This window comes from Pinus tabuliformis, chromosome 8 (genome assembly GCF_031772625.1).
Source record: "Pinus tabuliformis cultivar Carrire ecotype Pingquan chromosome 8, CPIR1, whole genome shotgun sequence".
Lineage (NCBI taxonomy): Eukaryota > Viridiplantae > Streptophyta > Pinopsida > Pinales > Pinaceae > Pinus > Pinus tabuliformis.
In genome coordinates this window covers 857,104,335-857,129,873 of record NC_142294.1, presented here as the reverse complement: position 1 = coordinate 857,129,873, position 25,539 = coordinate 857,104,335, and positions in this window count along the sequence as shown.

Below are 25,539 nucleotides of genomic sequence, written 5' to 3'. Positions count from 1 at the left end.
GTGGAAGACAGTTGTAAACCGACTCGCAGAGCCTGCATCCAACACATCCGACAAACACAGAGCAGCCAGCATGGCATCAATTTATCTTTTCCCTGTTTTCGAGACTGTTTGTCTCTATCTTTGTAAAAAAGGGATTAGTCATCACTAGATATTATCTCCATCAGATATTTTGTAAGATATTTTGTATAAATACCCCCCCAAACGAAGTATTTGGGGTTGGTGGGTATTCATAGATTTTGCTGTAATACTGAAACTTTTGGAATAAAAAGCTGTTGGAACCATCTGTTGTCTGGCCTACTGGATGAGGAATTGATGCAGAAGACTTGTCACAGAATTCTTGAATCAAACTCCAGATCAATAAGTCCCCTATATCTCATGTTTTACAGTTTTCTTGTTTGCTATATCATTTGTGTTTCATAATCTGAATGGTAAAGAAAATGATTAATTCAGAATTTGCTTAAACTGCACTCTGTCTTCAGTCTTTATTATTCTCTGTGTTTTCTTCAGAATTAATATAAGCAGCGAATTCTTAATTGCTCCTGCTTCCTGGTTCTTTCATGTTGACTATTTGCTAAGGAATTCTTAATTGCTCCTTAATAGTAATCATTCATTTTCCTTCTTTCAATATGTTGAAGGATTATTAACTACCCTTCATCCATTTGAGTCCATTCCATCTGATTTCAGCCTAAATTTGCTCCATGTTTGACTACCTTGCTCTGTAATACCATCCTCTGTTAAGAAATCAAATCCAGAAAGCCATCCTTCTTTGACTCCATCATGCCCAATGGACTGAACTATTTAGTTTGCCTCACTGTTCTATTGAATTCCACCATCCAAACCTAAAACAAAACCCTTGAACTTCATAGCTAGCCTAACACTTTTCAAAATAAAGCTAAATCATAAAGAGAGAGCCCTCTCTGGGTACAGATTGGCTAGATTCTATATCTAAAAGATTGGTCTGTGGTTACCTCGGCCGTATTCCCTTTCTTACAACTTTGGGGAACAACCTGAGTGATAACATTATTGGCGACTCCACTGGGGAACTGAATAATTTGTCTGTTGCTGCTATCTATTTTGAACAGTTGTTTCAATTTTTTTATTAGTTCCTTTTTACAGAAGTCTTTTAGGAAATTTCAAAGTTCCAATATCTAAAAATTCCTAGAAGATACTGCCAAAGTTGTATTGTTAAATCATTCCAAGAAAAAACCAAAAATACAACCTAGAAACTGGCTCCAAAAAAGATTCGTTACACTAGATCAAATCTGGATCATAATCCCCCACTTGTCTTTGAAAATCCTAATCTGATTCCAAGGATCCTTAGAAGCCAGGAGAGCCAAGAAAGTTCTTCTAATTCACACCTTGACAAACATTTGCAGAATCCCAATCGAACTGAGCTTACCTCTGGAAAAACACCAAATCTTTCTGTCATTTCTGCAGCTTCTTCAAGTTCTCCATCAGCACCTCAAACTATCCTTCCTACTCCTCCATCTACAGCATACATTTCCACTGTTATCCCCACTCTTCCAGTTGTCATACTTATCTCTACAAACATGGAAAACCGATATGCTCCCCTGTAATTACCTACAAATCCAGGGGCTATGCCTCAAGATTATCAAAGTAAAATCACCTATTTTGATGGTACTGGCACTTACACAGCTCAACAACATACCAAGAAAATGACATATTATTTTGAAATCTATGAGATTGATGACGATGATGTCAGAATGAAAGTATTTGTGCAAAGTTTAACTGGAGATGTTAGAACTTGGTTTAGAGCCCTCCCTGCAAATAGCATAAATGACCCACAAGCTCTTTTCAGACCTTCTTGAACAGATGGGAAAAGAAGAAAGACCCTCTTCACATTTTATCAGAATATGAAGGCTTCAAGAGAGGTACCCAAGAAACTGTCCAAGATTACTGTACCAGATTCAATAATGTCTACAATGCTATTCCTCAAAATCTCATACCTCCTCCAGATTTGGCCTTGATAAAATTCTCTGATGCATTCGATTCTGATATGGCATACCAACTTAGGGAAAGAGCTCCTCGAGATTTAGAAGAGATGCAGAGTATAGCTGTCAGCGTTGAGGCCAACCTGATTTCTAAACGAGCTCGAGCCAGAGCTGAAAGGAGGATACCTATCAAAGAAGAACCTTCTGCCTTTGAACAAAAATTAGATGCTATTATTAAATGAATGTATAGACTTGGTGATAGAGTGGAAACAATTGAGAGGAAATCCCCTTGGGATGGTCAACCGTGTAATACTGGGAGAAACCCAAATTTCAGAAAAAACCAAAACCCTAATTCTGGAAAGATTGGGCCCGACCAAAACATTAGGCCCCCATTCCAGGAAAATTATACTGAAACCTCAATTTGTGATCAACCAACAGAAGATACTCAAATTAACTTAATGGGCCTCAATAATGAACAACAAGTTTTCTTGACTCAAGAAGACTAAGAAGCTCACACTCTTAAACAATTCCAAACTCAACCAGGTGAATCATTTGATTTTAGGGAGGGATATGATACAACCATTTATGAAGTCCACAAGCAATACAATGTGAAGAGCAGAAGAATAGATGTCCCTAAGGCCAAGAAACAGAAAGAAACCAAGCAACCTAACAAAGCTAAGACAAATAACACACCTGTACAAACCCTTCTTAGAACAGCTCCTAAACTAAATAATCCAATAGTTGAAGATGTATCAGACAATCAACAACCTAACATACAACCTTCCACTTCCACTCCTCCCAAAGGAAAGGTGGAGTAACCTCCATAAATTGACTTGGAAGCAACTTCAGCCCATGACGCCACTGCTCAAAAAGAGAAAAACAGTGAAAATACAACAGAAAAAGAGAATTTCACTGTCCAGAATAAAAAAACTCAAACTGAAAAACCTTTCAATCTTGACACTGAAATAAGCAAAATAAAGATAGTCATTCCATTGATAGAATTGGCTAGACATGATGTCTACAGAGGACAAATTAACAGATCACTCCAAATTTAAGAGAACAAAGATTCAGTAAATCTCTTTGATGACCAACCTGAATTAATTTTTGGCCCTGAGGTAAATGGAAAATCAGTAGATGGAGGGGTCCCTCCTTTCTATGTAAGTCTGAACATACGTGATAAAATACTTCATAATGCCATGTTTGATTCTGGTGCTTCTCATAACTTAATGCCTAAATCTGTAATGGAGAAGATGGACCTAGATATTACTAGGCCATACAAAGATTTATTCTCTTTTGACTCAAGCCAGGTCAGATGTCTAGGATTGATCAAAGATTTATATGTATCATTAATTCAATACCCCGCCAAGACCATTTTAATGGACATAGTGGTAGCTAATATTCCACCAAAATATGGCATGTTGTTGTCTAAATCTTGGGGTGAAAAGCTCCAAGGATCTTTACAGTTGGACATGTCCTATGCTACTGTTTCAGTATTTGGTCAACCAAAGAGATTGTACCGGGAAACTTTAATGAAATATGTGGTAAGTAGTCAAGAGAAACCCCAGAATTTTCCCATCTACTCCATGCACTCTGACATGGACTCCTTCATTCTCTACAATGTTGAAATCAATCCTCCAACTAATGTCAAGGTGTTAGCACTTGAACAAGAAGAAATCATAAACAAAAAGTCTAGTGTTCAAATTCATGAAATTTCTGTGAACAATGATATATCAGATACTCGAGAGAAACTAGATGAAACTAAAAAACCAGATCTCCCTAATAAACAAATTTCTGAGACTCCTGATACCAACTATGAACATGAAATCCTCTAGTACTTAGAATTTGATGGTTCATTTAATAAATTAGGGCCAGGAATAGGGATTTTGGTACAAAATCTAGAAAATGACCATGTTGAAGGGCACGCTTACAGATTAAACTTTAGATGCACCAATAATATGGCTGAATATGAAGCCCTGTTGCTAGGACTTAAATTGATCAAAATTTTAGGGGCAATCAGGGTATCAGTTTTGGGAGACTTTGATTTAGTCATTCAATAGATAAAAGGGAAATTCCTCACAAATGATCCCAGATTAAGATCTTACAGACGAGAAGTGATTGAGATCCTTAATACATTTTTGGAAACACAGCTTGCCAAAATTCCAAGAAAACATAATTTGCATGCTCACAGCTTGGCAACATTTGCTAGCACTTGTAAATTACCTTTTGAACCCAATCATCAGTTTACAACTGAGATTAGACACAAGCTAGCCATACCCAACAATGTAAAGAACTGGCAAGTGTTTGACAATGATATTCAGATTAACAATTTCTTGACCCTTGCAGAAGAGTTTTCTAGCACTAATATAGACACGGACACTATTAGTGAGGTTGATCAAACAGATAAAATTGAAACAGACATTTCAGCAGAAAGTGCAACTCAAATACTTCACCCAACAAAATTTACCAATAAAACGTTGCACAATCTTAAAGAAGTAGACATCGATGAGATTATCGAAGGAGAATCTGAAGTTGTTAATTTAAACGATAACTATTTTCCCATAGGATTAACTCCTTTGGAAGATTTCTTTGATTTTAATGATATCCCAAAGAAACCCAAGTTGCAACCTCTAAATGCAGACATTGAAGACTATAACATAGGAACTAAATAAAATTCGAAAATGATAAAATTATCCAAAACTTTACTCCCTGATCAAAAGCTTAAATATGTTGAACTCATCAAAGAATTCCAGGATGTTTTTGCCTGGAGCTATGAAGATCTGAAATCTTATGACACCTCTGTAATTCAACATACAATACCCCTCAAAGAAAATCAAAAACCATTCAAGAAAAATCTCAAAAGAATTAACCCTGTACTACTCCCCTTAATTGAAAAAGAAATCAAAAGAATGTATGAAGCAGGGATAATTGCTCCTATCAGGTTTTCAGAGTGGGTGTCTAATTTAGTACCCACTAGGAAGAAAACAGGAGAAATCAGATTGTGTGTCGATTTAAGGAATGTAAATAAGGTTTCTTTGAAAGACCACTACCCCTTACCTAAGATGGACCACATTTTACAAAGGGTAGTAGGTGCCTCTAGGATTTCACTTTTGGATGGGTTTTCAGGCTTTAACCAGATTCTAGTCCATCCTGATGACCAGGAAAAAACTGTTTTTACAACACCATGGGGAACTTTCAAATATGTTAAAATGCCATTTGGACTTAGGAATGCAGGGGCAACTTTCCAACAAGCAATGGATATGGCTTTTGCAAAAGAAATTCATGATTTTCTGGTCATATATCTAGATGATCTTACTATGTTTTCTAAATCAGATCAGCAACATTTAGATCATTTGAGACAAGTGTTTTTAAAATGCAGAAAGTGTGGTATTTCCTTAAATCCTGAGAATTCATTTTTCGTTCTAGAGCAAGGCAAACTATTATGCCATATAATCTCCCAATATGGCATCAAAATTGATCCTGATAGAATAGAAGCCATTTTACAAATACCCCACCCCAGAAATATCAAAGAACTCCAAGCTTTCCTAGGAAAAATTAACTTTTTAAGAACATTCATACCTAATTTGGCTGAATTAATTAGATTGATGAATAATATGTTGAAAAAATATTCCAAGGTTAAATGGACATTAGAAGCTACGCAAGCATTTGAAGAAATTAAAATGGCTTTGACTAGAACACTAGTCCTTACAAGTCCAAAATTTGATAGAGACTTCATAACATTTTTATTCGCATCAGAACACACCATTGTTGTTGTTTTACTACAAAAAGATGATCAAGGATGTGAAAAACCCATAGCCTTTTTTAGTAAAGCACTTAGAGATGCACCGCTAAAATACCCAATCATGGAAAAGCAGGCTTATGCACTTGTGAAAGTTATTAAAGACTTCAGAATCTACATATTGTACTCTCATGTAATAGTTTATGTACCAAGTGTTATTGTCAAAGACATCCTGACCCAAGATGGGATTGAAGGCAAGAGAGGTAAATGGATTACTACTATATTAGAGTATGACATTGAAATAAAACCCACAAAGCTTATAAAAGGACGGGGATTGGCTAAACTCATGACTGAAACTAATTGCCAAACCGTGGATATTAATGAACTGGATAATGAACAGGAGATGGCGACTCCACAAATCAGCCAGGCCTTCTTAGAATCACCTTGGTATGCTGATATAACTTATGTGTTATTAAACCTACAGGCTCCTCCAGGGTTATCCAGAGCAAAGAAAAGGTTTTTAAAAATGAAAGCTTCAAAATTTGGTATTTTAGATGGTGCTTTTTTTGGAAAAATCATGAAGGTATTTTATTAAATTGTTTAATAAAAGATGAAGCTGATAGGTACTCAAAGAATTTCATGCATGGGACTGTGGTGGACACCTATACTGGAAATCAACTGTGGACAAAATCCTAAGGGTTGGATTTTACTGGCCAACCTTGTTCGTTGATGTCAAGAAGTTTGTCACTGCTTGCCATAAATGTCAAATTTTTGAAGGCAAGAGGAAACTTCTACCTCTACCCCTTAGACCAATTTCCAAGCCTTTCTAGCAATGGGGTTTGGAGTTCATTGGGGAAATCCATCCTTCCTCTTCTGGCCAACATAAGTGGATCCTCACTGCCACAGATTATTTCACCAAATGGATAGAATCCATTCCTTCCAAACAAGCCAATGATACAGTGATTATAGAATTCTTACAAACAAACATATTGTCTCGATTTGGCTGTCCTGAAAAGATCATAACTGACAATGTTGTTGCTTTCAAATCCAAGAAAATGATAAATTTCTGTAACAAGTACCACATCACCTTAGGCCATTCCACAGCCTATTACCCTCAAGGTAATGGTCTAGCTGAGTCCTCCAATAAAAGCTTGATTTATATTATCAAGAAAGTGTTGGAATAAAACAAGAAAACTGGCACAAGAAACTTACCAATGCACTATGGGCAGACAGATTAACTATCAAGAGATCTATTGGGACTAGTCCCTATGAACTAGTCTATGGTATGGAGGTTGTATTTCCTGCATCCTTAGGAGTCCCTGTAATGAAATTACTGCAAGAAGCTCAGGTGCAGCCCAATGACATTCAAAGAAGAATAAATCAAACCATCCATTTGCAGCAGACCAGAGAAGAGGTATACCAAAGATCCCAAGTGTTACAAGAAAAACTCAAGAAAATATTTGATAAGAGGACCAAGGTAGAAGATTTTTATTTAGGAAACAAAGTTTTAAAATGGGATTCTAGGAGAGAAGACAAAGAAAAACATGGGAAGTTTGACTCGCATGGAAGGGACCTTTTATTATCCAGGCCTCACAGGGGAACAATACTTACTATTTGAAGAACCTGGATGGTTCAGAAACGGAAGAAGGGCCAGTTAATGGTCAGATGCTAAAACACTATTTTGATCCCACCTCTTGATGAAGGTGAAGCCTGAAAAGAAGGCCCTGAGCCTCATAAGTGTAACTGTCATATATAAAATAAAGCAACCAGTAGAAGGAGCTTTCATAGCACAGTCAAAGTTATGGAGAAGGCCATCTGACCTGTTGTCCTTGACTTTCCACTAGGGAAAGCCATCCCCAAGTGGAGCCAGTGTTATGCTCCTATACCAATAGGTGTCATATTTCATGATTGACCAGATTAGCTCTGCAATATGTACATACCTTCTCTTGTTGCTAAGGTTTTCCATATTTTCAAAAAAATCAAAAAATTTAAAAAAATGTAAAGAGGGTATACCCTAAAAGAAAAATCAAAAGGTGAAAAGATAAATGGTCAAAATAAAAAATGAAAAGAAATGAACCCCAAATAAAAAGGACCAGGAAAGTGTGCAAGTCCAAATGCCACTACTATTTTATTTTTCTGTAAATAAAGCATCATGTACAGCTTGTTGAACCTTTTACCACAATTGATGAATGGCCAAATAGCTTAATCCTGGCCAGTTCATGTTTGAATTTCATGTTTTAAAGATAGAGAATAAAAATATGTCCAAACTGTTTAAACTTGGCAGAGAAGTAGATAAATAGAGAAGCAAAGGAGCTCAATTTTTTAATCTGAGCCCTTGGAAGAAATAAGGGCAGACTTAGATAGACTTATCATGCAAAGAAAAGAAAAGCTGAAAAGGGTTGCTAGTCCAAGTAAACCCAAAAAAAATGAAGAAAAAATGATAGGTACAGTAGGCTGGGTAGGCAGTTCTTTTTGGTGTTGCAGAAGCATACTTGTGGTTGATTTTTGTCTCTCAAGTTGTTCATCTTACTCATATCACAAGTACCATGGTAGATGTTTGGATACAACTCAGCAAAGCATGACTAACTCCCCTTCATCCCTTTCCCAAATCATTTGCTAAATTCCCCCAAGGTATTAAGATCTGCTTAATATCCTTAAAGTCACTCATTCCCTTTTTTTCATCAGATGCCTAAGTAAAACCCCATTTTTACTTAGGGAAATGGCCTCATTTCTTGTATAAATCCTTGTTTTTCCCCTTTTGCCTAAGTTTTTAAACATCATGACTTGCACTTTCCAATTCATTTTTTCATATTAAATTTAATTTTATTATTTAAATCCTGCCCCATTACCCTTTCCCGTATTATATTTATAATAAATTTCCCAATTATTAATATTTCCCGTCCTCCGGTTATATAACCATATTCACTGTTTTAAAAGGGATTAATAGTTCATCAGGAGCTTATTAATAACCTTCGCGTGCATAACCTCGGGATTAATTAACCTTTGGTTAATTAATAACCTAACTTAAACACTTCGACAACCAATACAATCACTCCCGAAACCATTTAAACCATGGTTAATTACAGTGGTCCCACCACTTAAAGCCTCCGCCACCTCCAACGAGTGCCCACCATCCAATCGGCGCCCTCCCATCGGACGGCCGATATGCATTTCGCTAGCCCTCCATCCGCCGAACTTTACCGCCTGGGGGATCGGCGGTATCGCCGCCGTACCAAGACACGCGCCACACTCCCGCGCTGCTCACGCCCCGCCGTCCAAAACCACTTAAGCCCATAAGCGGTGCGGGGTAAACCGCTTACCACCTCCCTGCTAAATGACAAGATGTCCCATCATGCTGACGTCATCCGCTCAATAAATGCCAAAAAATACCCGCCGACCCGAATTTCGTTAAAAAACGACAAAATATCATTTTCGTTGTAATTCTCTTTATTCACACTCCCATGCAAAATAATGACTGGAGCCACTGTACCAGCTTTTCAACCGCCACCCGGCCGTAGAGACCACAGCAACGTGCTCTGCAATCCGTCATCCAGCCTACAGTTACTCAATTTCCCTCCTTAATCCAGGTATTTATCCATTTTTCCTGCAACCCTGTAAATTTTAGTTCTTCGCTGAAATTCTACCTGTAAAAACCAAATTCAAGTAAAAAATAGTCCGCAGCTGCCATAAAGGGACGCCAAAACCGCTGTTTAAATCCATTGTTTCCACAGAAGCTCGAATTCCAGTTTGAATACACAAGAACCAAACATGGAAGCCCCCATAGCCCTAAATGTCACGCCCATGAACACACCTCATAAAGACTTAAATTATCTAACCTTGGCCGACAGAGATTTCCAAATAAAAGACCTATCTGGTGACTAGAATCATCTTCAGGCCTTCTGCCAAATTAGAGATAGTCATCTAAGCAACTCTGACATTTTTGGACTGTGGGAATCAAACCTTCCCATGTACTTCCTTCCCTCAGTCCATGTTTTCCCAGACATCATTTACCAATGTTGTGCCAGCTATGACCCTGTCCAAAGAGCAGTTATGTCACCTTCACAAACTGTCCTTTTTTCCATAACTGTTGAATCCATCAATGAGATGATACATTTCCATTCCACTGAGCCCCTTGATCATCTTTCCATGGGATTTTTGCTTGAAAAAGCTTCTCAATTGCCCAACTCAGAAATAACCCGTATTTCTCAGATGTTCATGAAACCAAACTGCCAGCCCCAAGGCCCACCTCCCTATTTACATACCTGGTTCACTGAGACTGGAAAACTCATCCTTGACATGATATCCTTGATTTTGGGATTTAAGTCGAATATGTGGATGATATCACCCTGGTTCTATTATCTATCTTTACTCCAGGACAGCCCCCTGCTGTCAAGTATGACTATGCCACTTTTACTGCCAACAAAATCCATGACCAATTCCTGAATTTGGATAGAGAAGGAGTTTCCAAATACAGTTCTTTTATATACCATCTGTTGTTATATTATCATTCAAACAGCTTTCCATTTCACATCAGGAAATTAGACTCAAAAGGAAATCGGAGGTCTGTGATTTTTTGGAGCTCAGTCTTCCATAATTGTGACTCGACTTATACCTATAGTGAATTCATTGACTTATTTGTACACCCAACCTCCACTATGTTGATAGGAGTTCCTCCTCCTAGGATCACTGGTGATATGAAGAAGATTTTGCAGCTTTCCAAACAGTATAGGATAGGTGACTGGTACCTCTACCAGAATCACATAAAAATCAGAATGTATGGATGTGAACTTTGCCCTTCAAGTTGCCTAGATATGTGCCCATGAGGTTATTTGCATTAGAATATTTCAGGCAGATCACCTATCCAGACTTAACCGACTTTTGTAATGTAAAGAATAAGGCTCAGCTGAGAATCAAAAACTAGTTAGGCCCTTATGTCATCAATTCTAGGGATGCGTGGGAAGATGCTGAAAAGATCTTAGAAGACCACCATAGATTGAAGAAGATTTTTTAGTGGGTGCCATATGACCCATGTAGTTTCATAAGTGACAGAAGGGTAAGAAACAGGCTATCAATGTATGTACATCATAGGATCCCATAAATTGAACAGTATGCAAATCAGTATGAATGGAAGAAGGGACATTAATAGAAGAGATTAGTGAGCAAGAAAAGATGGAAAAAGCTATGAAAATCTTGAAAAAACCCTTGACCTGGACTCTTTTGGATAGTTATCTTTCAAGATGCCTCAGCAATCAGGAGTTGGAACATCCTCTGTTGGAACTTCTCAGCAGCCTGCACAGAAAACCAGCACATCAGTCACAGGGACTTCAAAGGGTAAAGAGGTAAATACTACAGAGTATCCTATAATGACAGATCAGCCAGCAACGTCAGAAGAACAGAATCAGGGGCAAATTCCTCCAGCCCAAACTAGAGCACCAAAAATTCCAGCACTGCAAACTCCTCTAAATGAGGAAAGAAGCAAGAAGAGAGACAGAGAAGAGGCCACACCTATCAGTGGACCTGTTGAACAACCGGGAGCAAAGAGGCAAAGATTGAATCCTCTATCAGAAGATGAAATTATTGAAGAAACGAAAAACAGTGTAAGAGGTGAGAGGGTAGTCAGCCAGCAGACTTCCCCAGTGATAGAAACATCAACTAGCTCCCATAGGCAGGAGCTAGAAAGGCAGCACAGTGTAGAGGTATCGTCCACCAGGCTAGAAAGCAAACAGGCCTTAGACATTAAGAAAAATTTCATAGAGATAAAGGCCAGGAATGATCCCGTGAGAATTGAAATCTATAATCAATACTTGAAAATGCCCCCCCTCAACCAAGCAAAGATTGATGTCTGCCTATGACATTAAAGAAGGCAAAATGTTAATGAGTTATTCTAAGCCAAAGGTACAAAAACCTTAGTCGGCAGCAGATTACATCAGAACAAACTTGGAGGTCCTAGCCAAAGACATTCATCCACTGGACCAAATTGAACTTCACAAACAGACTGGGGAAATGGTTTATTCCACACTAACTGGCAAAGCAATGTTGGCCCACCAGTTACAAAGTTCCTTAGACAACACAACAGCTCAGTTGCATTGGGAGAAAGCTTCTTCTCTGGCCAAGGATAACATAATCAAATCCTTAGAAGAGATCATCATGGAACTGGGACATGACCCCAAAGATGCTAAAGGCATAAAGGCACTAATCAAGAAGAAGGAAGAGGACATTGCTGCCCTGAGGAAACAACTGAAACTACCTCCTTCAAAGCACCCTCGGACTGCAGAAATCATAGACAAGAAATCAGAGGAAGACATGATGGACCTGCTCATGAAACTCAATGAAATATTAACTGATACAGAGCAGGCACTTGAAAAAGCATTAAAAGAGAAGCAAGGAGAGTTGACCTCCCAGCCACCTGAGGTAATCCCTGCAGTCATAACTGTAGTCCCCTCAACAATTGGATCAGCATTGGCCCCAAATGTCACAGCAGCCACAGCAGAAGTAATTATAGGTACAGAAACAACAGCAACAACACCAGGCAGCAGTACTAATATGAGCATAGAAGAATTGATAAAGGCCATGGAAGAATTGAAACTCCAAGTGTCTGAATTGAAATGAGTGAAAGAGAAATTGGCAAAAGTAGAAAAGAGTTATGATAAATCCAAAATAAGTGTGGCAGAGAAAATAAGAGAGGATAAAGCATTAGAGAATAAAGAGAAAACATTAGAGAAGGATCTCACTATGGGTAAGCCTCTGGCAGGAATCAAAGGAATTCTTTGGACCAACATAAATCAATCCCTAAGTAATGTTTGGCCATCTATCCAAACTATTTATGAGCAGATTGACTTAGTGAATGCAGCACATGGAGAAATTCAAAAATCAAGAGCTTTATTAGGACAAATGCCTGATCAAGCCAACTGGCTCATACAATTTTTGAATAACAGAAATAGGGAACAACTGGAACAACTCGACATCCCAGACAGGATAGGCACCATTTTGGAAATCAAAAGAGTTCTAACATAGAGAACTTTAATGCAGAATTTGGAAAGAAGATGCGAGGATATGCAAGTAGAAATTAATTCTTTCATGGAAAGGTTTATAATTTTGCAAGATAAAGGGCTACCAAGTCTTTTAGGAAATAATGATCGATTAATGAAGCACACAGATTATGTACACAAATTGAATAAATATGCTGCAAATCAAGTTAATTCATCAACAAGTGCTGCAGGAGTAAAAGCATTCCCTACAGGCCAAGTTCTATACGATAACTTAGAGAACTTACTTTATATTGAGCATGAGGTAAACCATCTGTTTCAGCTCCAGCCTAATTTTTTCAGATATACAGAAGCTGATGAAACCCTGAAGAAACTTCAGAAGCATAAATTTCTAGAAAAACAATGGTGGGAAGACATGTTGGGGATTTTGTAAATTTCTCTTAAGTAAAACGTAAATTTCGGGTTATTTTTCCACGATAAGATGAACAGAGATGAACGAGGATCAAACGGGTCAAAGTGTATTGAAACATGATTGAATAACATCTGACAAAGACGAAGTAGCCAGCACAGAATATCATTGGAAGACAGCTGTAAATCGACTCGCGGACCTACATCCAGCACATCCGACAAAGACTGGGCAGCCAACATGGCATCAAATTATCTTTTCCCTGTTTTCAAGACTGTTTGTCTCTATCTTTGTAAAAAAGGGATTATTCATCACTAGATATTATCTCCATCAGATATTTTGTAAGATATTTTGTATAAATACCCCCCCAAACGAAGTATCTGGGGTTGGTGGGTATTCATAGATTTTGCTGTAATACTGAAACTTTTGGAATAAAAAGTTGTTGGAACCATATGTTGTCTGGCCTACTGGATGAGGAATTGATGCAAAATACTTGTCACAGAATTCTTGAATCAAACTCTGGATCAATAAGTCCCCTATGTCTTATGTTTTACAGTTTTCTTGTTTGCTATATCATCTATGTTTCATAATTTGAATGGTAAAGAAAAGGATTAATTCAGAATTTGCTTAAACTGCACTCTGTCTTCAGTCTTTATTATTCTCTGTGCTTTCTTCAGAATTAATATAAGCAGCGAATTCTTAATTGCTCCTGCTTCCTAGTTCTTTCATGTTGACTATTTGCTAAGGAATTCATAACTGCTCCTTAACAGTAATCATTCATTTTCCCTCTTTCAATATGTTGAAGGATTCTTAACTACCCTTCATCCATTTGAGTCCATTCCATCTTATTTCAGCCTAAATTTACTCCATGTTTGACTACCTTGCTCTGTAATACCATCCTCTTTTAAGAAACCAAATCCAGAAAGCCATCCTTCTTTGACTCCATCATGCCCAATGGACTGAACTATTCAGTTTGCCTCACTGTTCTATTTAATTCCACCATCCAAACCTAAAACAAAACCCTTGAACTTCATAGCTAGCCTAACACTTTTCAAAATAAAGCTAAATCATAAAGAGAGAGCCCTCTCTGGGTACAGATTGGCTAGATTCTATATCTAAAAGATTGGTCTATGGTTACCTCGGCCGTATTTCCTTTCTTACAACTTTGGGGAACAACCTGAGTGATAACATTATTGGCGACTCCACTGGGGAACTGAATAATTTGTTTGTTTCTGCTATCTGTTTTGAACTATTGTTTCAAATTTTTTATCAGTTCCTTTTTACAGAAGCCTTTTAGGAAAGTTTAAAGTTCCAATATCTAAAAATTCCTAGAAGATACTGCCAAAGTTGTATTGTTAAATCATTCCAAGAAAAAACCAAAAATACAACCTAGAAACTGGATCCAAAGAAGATCCGTTACACTAGATCAAATCTGGATCGTAATCCCCCACTTGTCTTTGAAAATCCTAATCTGATTCCAAGGATCCTTAGAAGCCAGGAGAGCCAAGAAAGTTCTTCTAATTCACACCTTAACAAACATTTGCAGAACCCCAATCGAACTGAGCTTACCTCTGGGAAAACACCAAATATTTCTGTGATTGCTGCAGCTTCTTCAAGTTCTCCATCAGCACCTCAAACTATCCTTCCTATTCCTCCATCTACAACATACATTTCCACTGTTATCCCAGCTCTTCCAGCTGTCATACTTATCTCTGCAAACATGGCAAACCGATATACTCCCTTGCAATTACCTGCAAATCCAGGGGCTATGCCTCAAGATTATCAAAGTAAAATCACCTATTTTGATGGTACTGGAACTTAAACAGCTCAATAACATACCAAGAAAATGACAAATTATTTTGAAAACTATGAGATTGATGACGATGATGTTAGAATGAAAGTATTTGTGCAAAGTTTAACTGGAGATGTTAGAACTTGGTTTAGATCCCTCCCTGCAAACAGCATAAATGACCCACAATCTCTTATTCGTACCTTCTTGAACAGATGGGAAAAGAAGAAAGAACCTCTTCACATTTTATCAGAATATGAAAGCTTAAAGAGAGGTACCCAAGAAACTGTCCAAGAATATTGTACCAGATTCAATAATGTCTACAATGTTATTCCTCAAATTCTCAGACCTCCTCTAGATTTGGCCTTGATCAAATTCCCTGATGCATTCGATTCTAATATGGCATACCAACTTAGGAAAAGAGCTCCTCAAGACTTAGAAGAGATGCAGAGTATAGCTGTCAGCGTTGAGGCCAACCTGATTTCTAAACGAGCTCGAGCCAGAGCTGAAAGGAGAATACCTATCAAAGAAGAACCTTCTGCCTTTGAACAGAAATTAGATGCTATTATTAAAGGAATGGATAGACTTGGTGATAGAGTAGAAACAATTGAGAGGAAATCCCCTTGGGATGGTCAACCGAGTAATACTGGGAGAAATCCAAATTTCAGAAAAAACCAAAACCCTAATTCTGGAAAGACGGGGCCTGACCAAAACATTACGCCCCCATTCCAGGAAAATTATGTTGAAGCCTCAATTTATGATCAACCAACAGAAGATACTCAAATTAACTTAATGGGCCTCAATAATGAACAACAAGTTTTCTTGACTCAAGAAGACCAAGAAGCTCACACTCTTAAACAATTCCAAACTCAACCAGGTGAATCATTTGATTTTAGGGAGGGATATGATACAACCATTTATGAAGTTTACAAGCAATACAATCTGAGGAGTAGAAGAATAGATGTCCCTAATGCCAATAAACAGAAAGAAACCAAGCAACCTAACAAAGCTAAGATAAATAACACACCTGTACAAACCCTTCTTAGAACAGCTCCTAAACCAAATAATCCAATAGTTGAAGATGTATCAGACAATCAACAACCTAACAGACAACCTTCCACTTCCACTCCTCCCAAAGGAAAGGTGGAGGAACCTCCAGAATTGACTTGGAAGCAACTTCAGCCCATGACACCACTCCTGAAAAAGAGAAAAACACTGAAAATACAGCAGAAAAAGAGAATTTCACTGTCCAGAATACAAAAAATCAAACTGAAAAACCTTTCAATCTTGACACTGAAATAAGCAAATTAAAGATAGCCATTCCATTAATAGAATTGGCTAGACATGATGTCTACAGAGAACAAATTAACAGATCACTCCAAACTTCAGAGAACAAAGATTCAGTAAATCTCTTTGATGACCAACCTGAATTAATTTTTGGCCCTGAGGTAAACGGAAAATCAGTAGATGGAGGGGTCCCTCCTTTCTATGTAATTCTGAACATACGTGATAAAATACTTCATAATGCCATGTTTGATTCTGGTGCTTCTCATAACTTAATGCCTAAATCTGTAATGGAGAAGTTGGACCTAGATATTACCAGGCCATACAAAGATTTATTCTCTTTTGACTCAAGCCAGGTCAGATGTCTAGGATTGATCAAAGATTTATGTGTATAATTAGTTCAATACCCCGCCAAGAACATTTTAATGGACATGGGGGTAGCTGATATTCCACCAAAATATGGTGTGTTGTTGTCTAGATCTTGGGGTGCAAAGCTCCAAGGATCTTTACAGTTGGACATGTCCTATGCTACTGTTTCAGTATTTGGTCAACCAAAGAGATTGTACCGAGAAACTTTAATGAAATATGTGGTAAGTAGTCAGGAAAAACCACAGAATTTTCTCATCTACTCCATGCACTCTGACATGGACTCCTTCATTCTCTACAATGCTGAAATCAATCCTCCAACTGATGTCAAGGTGTTAGCACTTGAACAAGAAGAAATCATAAACGAAAAGTCTAGTGTTCAAATTCATGAAATTTCTGAGAACAATGATATATCAGATACTCGGGAGAAACTAGTGATAAGCCCCCAAATTGGGTAACTTATTGGGTTCATTTTGCCTAATTATCCTTTTTCAATCCTCCATTTTCATAGATTATGCATGTTTTTTAGTATGTTTGTGTTATTTGAACGTATAAGGGTGGTCACTCTACCTAGGAGGCTAATACGTGGTTATTTCAGGATTTTTGGACAAATTTTCGAGCAAAACCAAGCAATCATGAGTCAGCTGACAGCCAAGCTTGAGGTGAGGATTTGTAGGGAGGTTGTCTCTTGCATTAAATGGCCTTCTTCGAAATCTCCACCCTCAACTCCGAGCTCCACAGGCCACCAAAACGAGTTTTAAAGGCAGCCAAGCAGTTTTGGGAAAAGTGACTGTTTACTAGCAGTTGGGACAGCCGAGTCCCTTGAATCTAGGAGGGCTGCTAGCCCCCTCGTATTGTACAAATAGGAAGGCCTCAGCCTTCGTAGTTTACTTTTGGAACTGTTGGTATTTTTGCACTATAGTGTTGTCATTTTTCTCAGCCTGTTTTCTTGTAGCTACTGTTGTACAACTTTCATATGATGATTATTTTTTAATAATGAGAAGCAACTTTACTTGGCACCAGATCTGAGTTCTTTATAGGAGCCTGCAGCTCTTGGGGTTGGGCCCAACCCGAGTGCTAAGGCCTCCTTTATGTATTGTTATTTGTTCTTTATGAATTTACAAAAACATTTCTGTTAAGTAGATTAAATTTTGTTGATTAACTAGGTCACTGTTAATGGTTAGAAAGACTTCTTATGCTCAGATTTAGTTGATAGGTTGTTAACAGGGAAAAGCTTCAAAAAAGGGCCATCAAACATCTCTGGTTTCACCTCTCCCTTAGTGGGATTAGGAGCTGGGATCAGGGTGACTTTTCTACCCACAAAAACATTGATTTTGCTTTGCCATGCAATCACTAGTGTTTGATTTTCATGTGTATAAGTTGGTTCCAAGTTCATACTTTTGCTTGCTTAGTTGCATGAGTTAGAATACATGGTTTCATTGCAGTTCAAACTTCTGTTCATTCTCTTTTCTGACAACTAGCACAGATTAGGTCAACGTAACTAGGTCTTTGAATTTACAAGTCTTTGTTGGTTCAGATTGGAAAAATGACTTGCAGAGCACCTGTACCACTCCTTCATCTACTTATTCTCCATCAGCACCATCCACTCCACCCTCTACGTAGAATCCTTGCCTCATGTTTGACATTTGCTCTCATAACCCTAATTTTGTGAAACATTGCTTCAGTCTTCCTTTAACCAAATCCAGCCATCTACACCTGTCCAAAACTCCATCCACCAAGTCCTAGACCATCTCCAACCCTCACCCTACCTCCACACTCACTCCTTCACCTTTTCCTCTCCATCCATCCACCAAAATCTCACTTCTAAACATCCTGTAGAAAATCACAGACATCCTGTAGAACCCCTACAGACTTCCTGCAGAGGCTCACAAGTGAGGTTTCTTGATAGCCAACCTCGGTGAAACTCAATGGAAGGGTGTTAGGGACCCCTTAGGCCCTCTCTGAACCTTCTTGACCTCCTCCAAGCATTTCTTCTCGCCCATCCACCTCTGCACAGCCAAAAACAGTCCGATCATATGCATAATAACTCTAGCAACTTATTCAAAAATACAAAAAGATGTTTTTTTCAAATGTTACTGTAGAAGTAGCTTAGATACATGTATTTACCTTCCTAGAATTCAATGGCATTTCTTTCAGTAGCTTGCATCCTCTTTCTTGCATCAGTAGGGTTAGCTGGTAGAATTAGGGTTTTCTAGGATTTACGTTTCCTATTAGCTTCCCAGTTTCTTTCTGAAAGTAGATCGGCCTTCTTTAAGTTAGCTTTCATCCATCAGTTAAAAAGCTTCTTCTCAGAGCTCATAGAAGTTGGCTTAAGCCCCTAGCGGACTTGTGCAGCTGACCAAGTGACAGCTGCGGCAAGAGTTAGTACTTGTGCATACAACACCGTCGCTTCCAAGTTTGTTACGAACTACCGGGTTGATAAAAGTAAAGAAGGGAATCCCAGGAGTTGTAGCATTATTGCTGCAATACTGGAGCTCACCACTCTTTTTGGCGTCATTGCAGGGGAAGCGTTAGAGTATTTGTGATTGCTTTTTTTCTTCTATTTTCCTACTCTCGCCTTCTGCTAAGTAGTTTATTTCATTTCCATTCTGCAATTTCATTTTTGCAAAAGTAAATTAGACATTTCCTGCTTTCATAGATTAACCTTCAATTTTGCAAGCGTAAAATAGAATTTCAATTTTGCAAATGTAGTCTAGTATTTCCTTCTCACAATTTGATTTCAGCAAAATAGATTAGTCTTTTCCTGCTTTCATTTCAATTTTTCATTTTCATTTCTGCAAGATAGATTTTAGTTAGTTGCAATTCCATCTATTTCCATTTTGCAGGTACAAGCAGAGAAAAAAGCAAAAACAACCAAAAATCCTTTCATGCCTCTTAGGAACAGAGATAATACTGGAAAATTCCTACGCAACACCCCCACCACTTCACTGAGTCACCCTTCTCTCTTCTTTGGTGGCAGTGATCCAGAAGAACCTATAGGTGAACCTCCTGAGATATACAAAGATCCTATAACAGAAGAAGAGCAAGAAAGCATTCCTTTCGAGACCATGGCTAACAACAGAAATGGTAGAAATGTTGATGAGAGAATAGAAGGTACCTTCCCCATTCGAGAGACTAACGGGGACATGAAAATGAAGAACATAAGTCCCTCAGCCTTACCTCATTTCCATGGATTGACCACTGAAGACCCTGATACCTTCCTATTTGAGTTTGTTGTCCTTTGTCGAACTTATGACTATACAGAACACGAGCAAAAGTTGAAACTCTTTCCCTCTACCCTCAAGGATGCAGCATTACGCTGGTTCATGGGGTTACCTGGAAACAGTATCACTACTTGGGCTCAGATGCAGCAAGCCTTTAACAACAAATACCGGGATTACTGTAGGTCAAAGGAAACCAAAGGAGAAATCTTTTGGATGACCATGGGAAATGATTAATCTTTAGAGGACTATGAGGAAAGGTTCCAACTCAGCTACAAACGGGCCAGGTGCACACTTGACCCTGAATCTCTAAAGTTGGTTCTGCTCCGAGGAGTCCCTGAAGACCTCCTAGATACCCTTCACATGCTAGCTGGAGGAGACATCTACCAACTACCTTATGAGGACATAAAGACTGTGTTTAGAAGCCACTCTAGGGCAGCCCGGAAAAGAGGTAGGGGGAATCCACTTTCAGCTAGTACTACCTTCTCCAAGCATGAGTTTGCTAATCATATGGAAGACCTCAAAAGTGAGATGAGACAGACCATTGCCATGCAACTTGATACTTTCCGAATCCAACAAAAGAAAAAGGAAGCTGAGAGGGCTTTGACCATTTTCTGTCCTAGATGTACGAGGAAGCACCCTAAGAACAAGTGTCCATTGCACTCAGTAGAGGTATGTTTCGTTTGTGAGGAGGACCACCCCACAAACCAATGCCCAACCTTACCCAGATTCAAAGCCATGTACCAAGGGACTGAGGCACCCACTGAACCTCTCTACTTCCTCAACCAAAGGAGGTCGCATGGACCCAAACCTTACCAGCAGGGGATGCAAGGGACATCCCAAGCTTATTATAGCCCCAACCAATCTGCTCACATGCCTTCTTAGGGTCCCCCTGCTCATCCTTCCTGGTCTGCACCTCCTCCGTGGTCTTATCCACCTCAATACCATACTCAACCCACTTCTCATTTGTTTCACTCACATGTCCAGCCACAGCCTCATTGGAATGCACCTCAACCAGGGTGGAGGCCCTAATACAACTCTCCTCCCGCCATTTTGCCTCCACCACCGGCTCAACCACAACCATTACCTCCTGCTCCTCCAAGACAACCCTAGATGCCTGCCCAACCGAACCCGAACCCCAACAACAGACAGGCCCAGCAGGTATACACTGGGGAGAAAACATGTCCTACCTATGCTGTGGAGATCCAGGAGATCAACCTGCGATCCGGGAATACCCTTCCAGATAGCCAACCTCCTCCCCCAGAGGACGAGGAAGACAAACAGGAAAGTGAACCCAAATCCATTCCACCCTTTCCTGAGCGACTAACAGTAACCACACAACCAAACCCAGAGGATACTGAACTTCTGGGGGAACTAAAACAGTTATGTGTGAAAATACCGCTTCTCCAGGCCATCAAAGATGTACCGATATACAACAGATTGATTAAGGAGAAGTGTTTTAGGCACCCAGGCAGGAGAAAGAGAGATACCTCGACTATCAATGTCATAGGACAACTGTCTGATCTAATGTTGGGGCAAATAATCTGTCCAAAGTATTTGGACCCTGGGAGTCCTGTAGTTGATGTCCACATCAATGGCACCATTATCCCCCATACTTTGATTGATCTAGGGGCTGCCATTAATGTGATGACCAGGGACACCATGCTTAAACTCAACCTTCAGAGTTCCTTAAGGAAGACCTTGACAGTCCTGCAGTTGGCAGATCGCTCCACCGTGACTCCCGAAGCGATTGTGGAGGATGTCTTGGTCTCTGTTGACTCTTGGGAGTATCCTGTGGACTTCTTGGTCCTTCAGCCAAAGGCAAAGCTTACTAGATACCCCCTCATTTTGGGAAGGCCTTGGTTAGCCACTGCAGATGCTTACATCAGTTGTCGAGCTGGAAACATGACCATCAAAAATGGTCATATGTCCAAGCAGCTAGTCCTATACCCTCCTGCCCAACCTCTGCTAGAACATGACTTACCACTCTGGTTGGAAGAAGGAGATGAGGATGAGGTCTACTCTGCACCCTTGTGCACAATAGAAACCACTAGGGGAGGTCCTCAAACTGAGGATGATTTGATTAAGACTTTGATTCAAAATCCACCTCCCAGTGCATTGTCCTTAGAGGAATTGGTGGAAGATACCCAAACCAGCACCTTAGTGGACCTCTGTGTGACTGATCCAACCTCTCCCAGAGTTAAGAATGTGGAGTTTGGTCCCGAAAGAACATTAAAGATCAGCTCTTCCCTATCTCCTCCCCAGGGGAAGGAGCTATGTAGCTTACTGAACAATCATTTGGATGCTTTCGCTTGGAGCTATAAGGAGATGAAAGGAGTCCATCCTTCGGTTTGTACCCATCACATCTACATCAAAGAAGATTGTAAACCAGTAGGTAGCCTCAAAGGAGAATGAATCTAACCCTTAAAGACATTGTCAAGGAAAAATTGCAAAAATTATTGGATATAGGATTCATCTACCCTATCTCCGATAGTGAGTGGGTTTCGCCTCTAGTGCTTGTGCCCAAGAAGAACAGGAAGTGGAGAATCTGTGTAGATTACCGAGAACTTAACAAAGCCACCAAGAAAGACCATTTCCCTTTGCCTTTCATAGATCAAGTATTGGATGGACTGGCAGGGAAGAAGTTCTTCTCTTTCCTAGATGGGTTCAGTGGGTATAACCAGATCCAAATCAGCCTGGAAGACCAAGATAAGACCACCTTCACCTATCCTTGGGGTACCTTTGCCTGCCGAGTCCTTCCCTTTGGGCTATGCAACGCTCCTGCCACTTTCTAGAGAGCAGTATTAAGCATCTTTTCTGAGTTGGTCCATGATTCGGTAGAAATCTATATGGATGACTTTACTCCTTATGGGTCCAACTTCCAAGAAGCATTGACTAATCTGGGAAAAGTTCTAACCAAGTGCATTGAGATGAACCTATCCTTCAGTCCCAAAAAATGTGAATTTCTGATGACTCAAGGGACCATGCTAGGACATACCATTTCTCGCCAAGGGTTACAAGTGGATCCTAACAAAATTGCTATCATCCAAAAGGTTCCACCTCCTCAAAAGGTAAGAGATGTTTGGAGTTTCCTAGGCTTAGCAGGATATTATCGAAGATTCATTAAAGACTTCAGTAAGCTAGCCTCGCCTTTGTTTGGACTCTTAGGGAAAGATGTTGAGTTTAAATGGACTGACAACTATCAAGGGGCACTGGACGAATTGAAAGATAAGTTGGTGTCTGCCCCGATCTTGAGAGGTCCAAACTGAGCCCTACCTTTCCACATCCACACTGATGCCTCGAACAAAGCCATAGGGGCAGCATTAGGACAAGTTGAGGAGAAACTCACATATGCCATATACTTCGTCAGCAAAAACCTGTCCAAGGCAGAAATGAACTATACTGTAACCGAGAAAGAGCTCTTAGCTGTAGTCCATTCCCTAAACAAGTTCAGACACTACATCACTGGTTATCAAACATTTGTACACACTGATCATGCTGCGATTAGATATTTAATGAATAAGCCTAATGTCAATGCTCGTATTATTAGATGGTTACTTTTGTTACAACAATTTGATTTGACGATTGTCGACAAGCTAGGTAAGGAAAATTTGTTGCTGATTTCTTATCTAGATTTGACTGGCCTGCAAGTGAAGAAGGAACAGTGGATGACCAGATGCCTGATGAACATCTGTTTGCTATCTCGATACTCTCTCCATGGTTTGCTGATATAGCAAATTACTTGGTCTCAGCACAGTTCCCTCCGCATCTATCCTCAAAAGGGAAGAGCAGAATTGTAAGGAAGAGTGCCCCATTCACTTGGATCGGGGGCAACCTGTTTAAACTTGGCCCAGATCAGATCTTGAGACGTTGTGTTAGGGAGGAGGAAGTCTTTGACATCCTCCTAACCTATCATGATGGACCTTGTGGAGGCCACTTTGCAGCAAAAAGGACTGCCTTCAAAATTCTACAGGCAGACTACTATTGGCCTACTCTTCATCAAGATGTCAGAAGATACATCATCCAGTGTGACCGATGTTAGAGGATGGGGAAACCAACTCCAAGAGATGAAATGCCTCTCCAACCTCAAGTGACCTTCAAGCCATTTGAGAAGTGGGGCATGGATTTTTTGGGTCCTATCAACCCTCCTTCAAAGCAACGGTCTTACATCATTGTGTGCACCGACTATCTGACCAAGTGGGTAGAAACAAAGGCAATCAAAGCGGCAATAGAAGAAAAGGTGGCTGAGTTTCTGAGGGAAAATATCTTCTACAAGTTTGGCTACCCAAGAGAGTTAGTCACAGATCAAGGAAGCCAGTTCACCTCCAACCTGATTGAAGACTTCCTCGCGCATCACAAGATCAAGAACAAGACTTCCACCCCCTATCATCCTCAAGCAAATGGGCAGGTGGAAGTCACTAATAGAGCATCGGAAGGGATTTTGACTAAGGTTGTGAGCAGCAGCAGAAAGGATTGGGCAAATCGCCTGGTTGAGGCCACCTGGGCCTACAACACCACATGGAAGACTACAATCAGTTTCACACCTTATGAGCTGGTCTACGGGAAGAAAGCTTTGCTGTCCATAGAGTTCAAATACAATACATTAAGGGTGGCAGCTCAGCTGGACCTAGATCTCAGCCATGCTCAACGTGAAAGATTATTGCAGCTGAATGGATTAGATGAACAGAGAATGCAGGCCCTCCTCCACTCAGAAGTAGTTCAACTCCAGAGGAAGATATGGCATGACCGGCACCTTAATGAAAAGCAATTACAGCCACGAGATTGGGCGCTGCTATATGACTCAAGATACAAGGATTTCAAATGGAAGCTGAGGACAAGATGGTTAGGACCATATACAGTAGATAAATGCAATGACAATGGTTCAGTCCTCATTAGGACCATTGATGAAGAAGCCATCCCCATGCTTGTCAATGGGCATCGATTGAAAATCTACAAGAAACCCCTTTCAAGGCAGGAGTTCATTGAAACTGTGGAAAATTCAGTGCTGATAATAGAGCAGGGTTCTGCCCCTGTTCCGGCCACACCTTAATCATTCAAAAAAAAAAAAAAAGGAATAAAAAGATCCCTGGACGAAAACCTCTCTGAGGCGGCCAGGGCAGGCAGTGAGGGTGAAAACCTCATGGAGGCGCCCCTGCTGTCTCTCAGAAAATAAAGAATTTGAATAAAAATATCCTTGGGTGAAAACCTCTCTGAGGCGCCCAGGGCAAATAGTGGGGGTGAAAACCTCATAAAGGCACCCCTGCTATCTTTCAAAAAAAGGAAAAAACGAAAAACAAAAAGAAGAAAAACCAGGTCTGATCTTTGAAATTATTGCAGGTTACAAGGATTATAGTGCAGATGAAGAAGGTCGTGCAAAACAAGGACAGGGGTCCATCCCAAGCTACCAGACACTCCCTCCATGGCCACTCACTTTTTCCAGGATTTGGACACATTCGGGTCAAGATTCAACCTCCTACAGGAAGTTTCAAGGCTTTCTACAGGAAGTTCTGCATTTCTACGGGAAACATCGTGTAGAACCCTTGGGCAGGCAAAAATCGATTCCGGAACGGGATTTAAAGCTTGAGGTTTGGTGATGAGGCCTGCTGCCACCCCTCTCTTCCATCCATCACCGGTTTCATCACTTTCCACCACCATGCAGCGATCTGGTCATGAATTCCTGCATAGTCATGCAAAGAGCCCTGTTTTCCTCAGAGTGAATTTTTTTTTCCTAAGGGACAAATCAAGCGTTCAAAAGCTCGCACACTCTACCTGTCAAAAACTTCAATAGGATCCTTCATC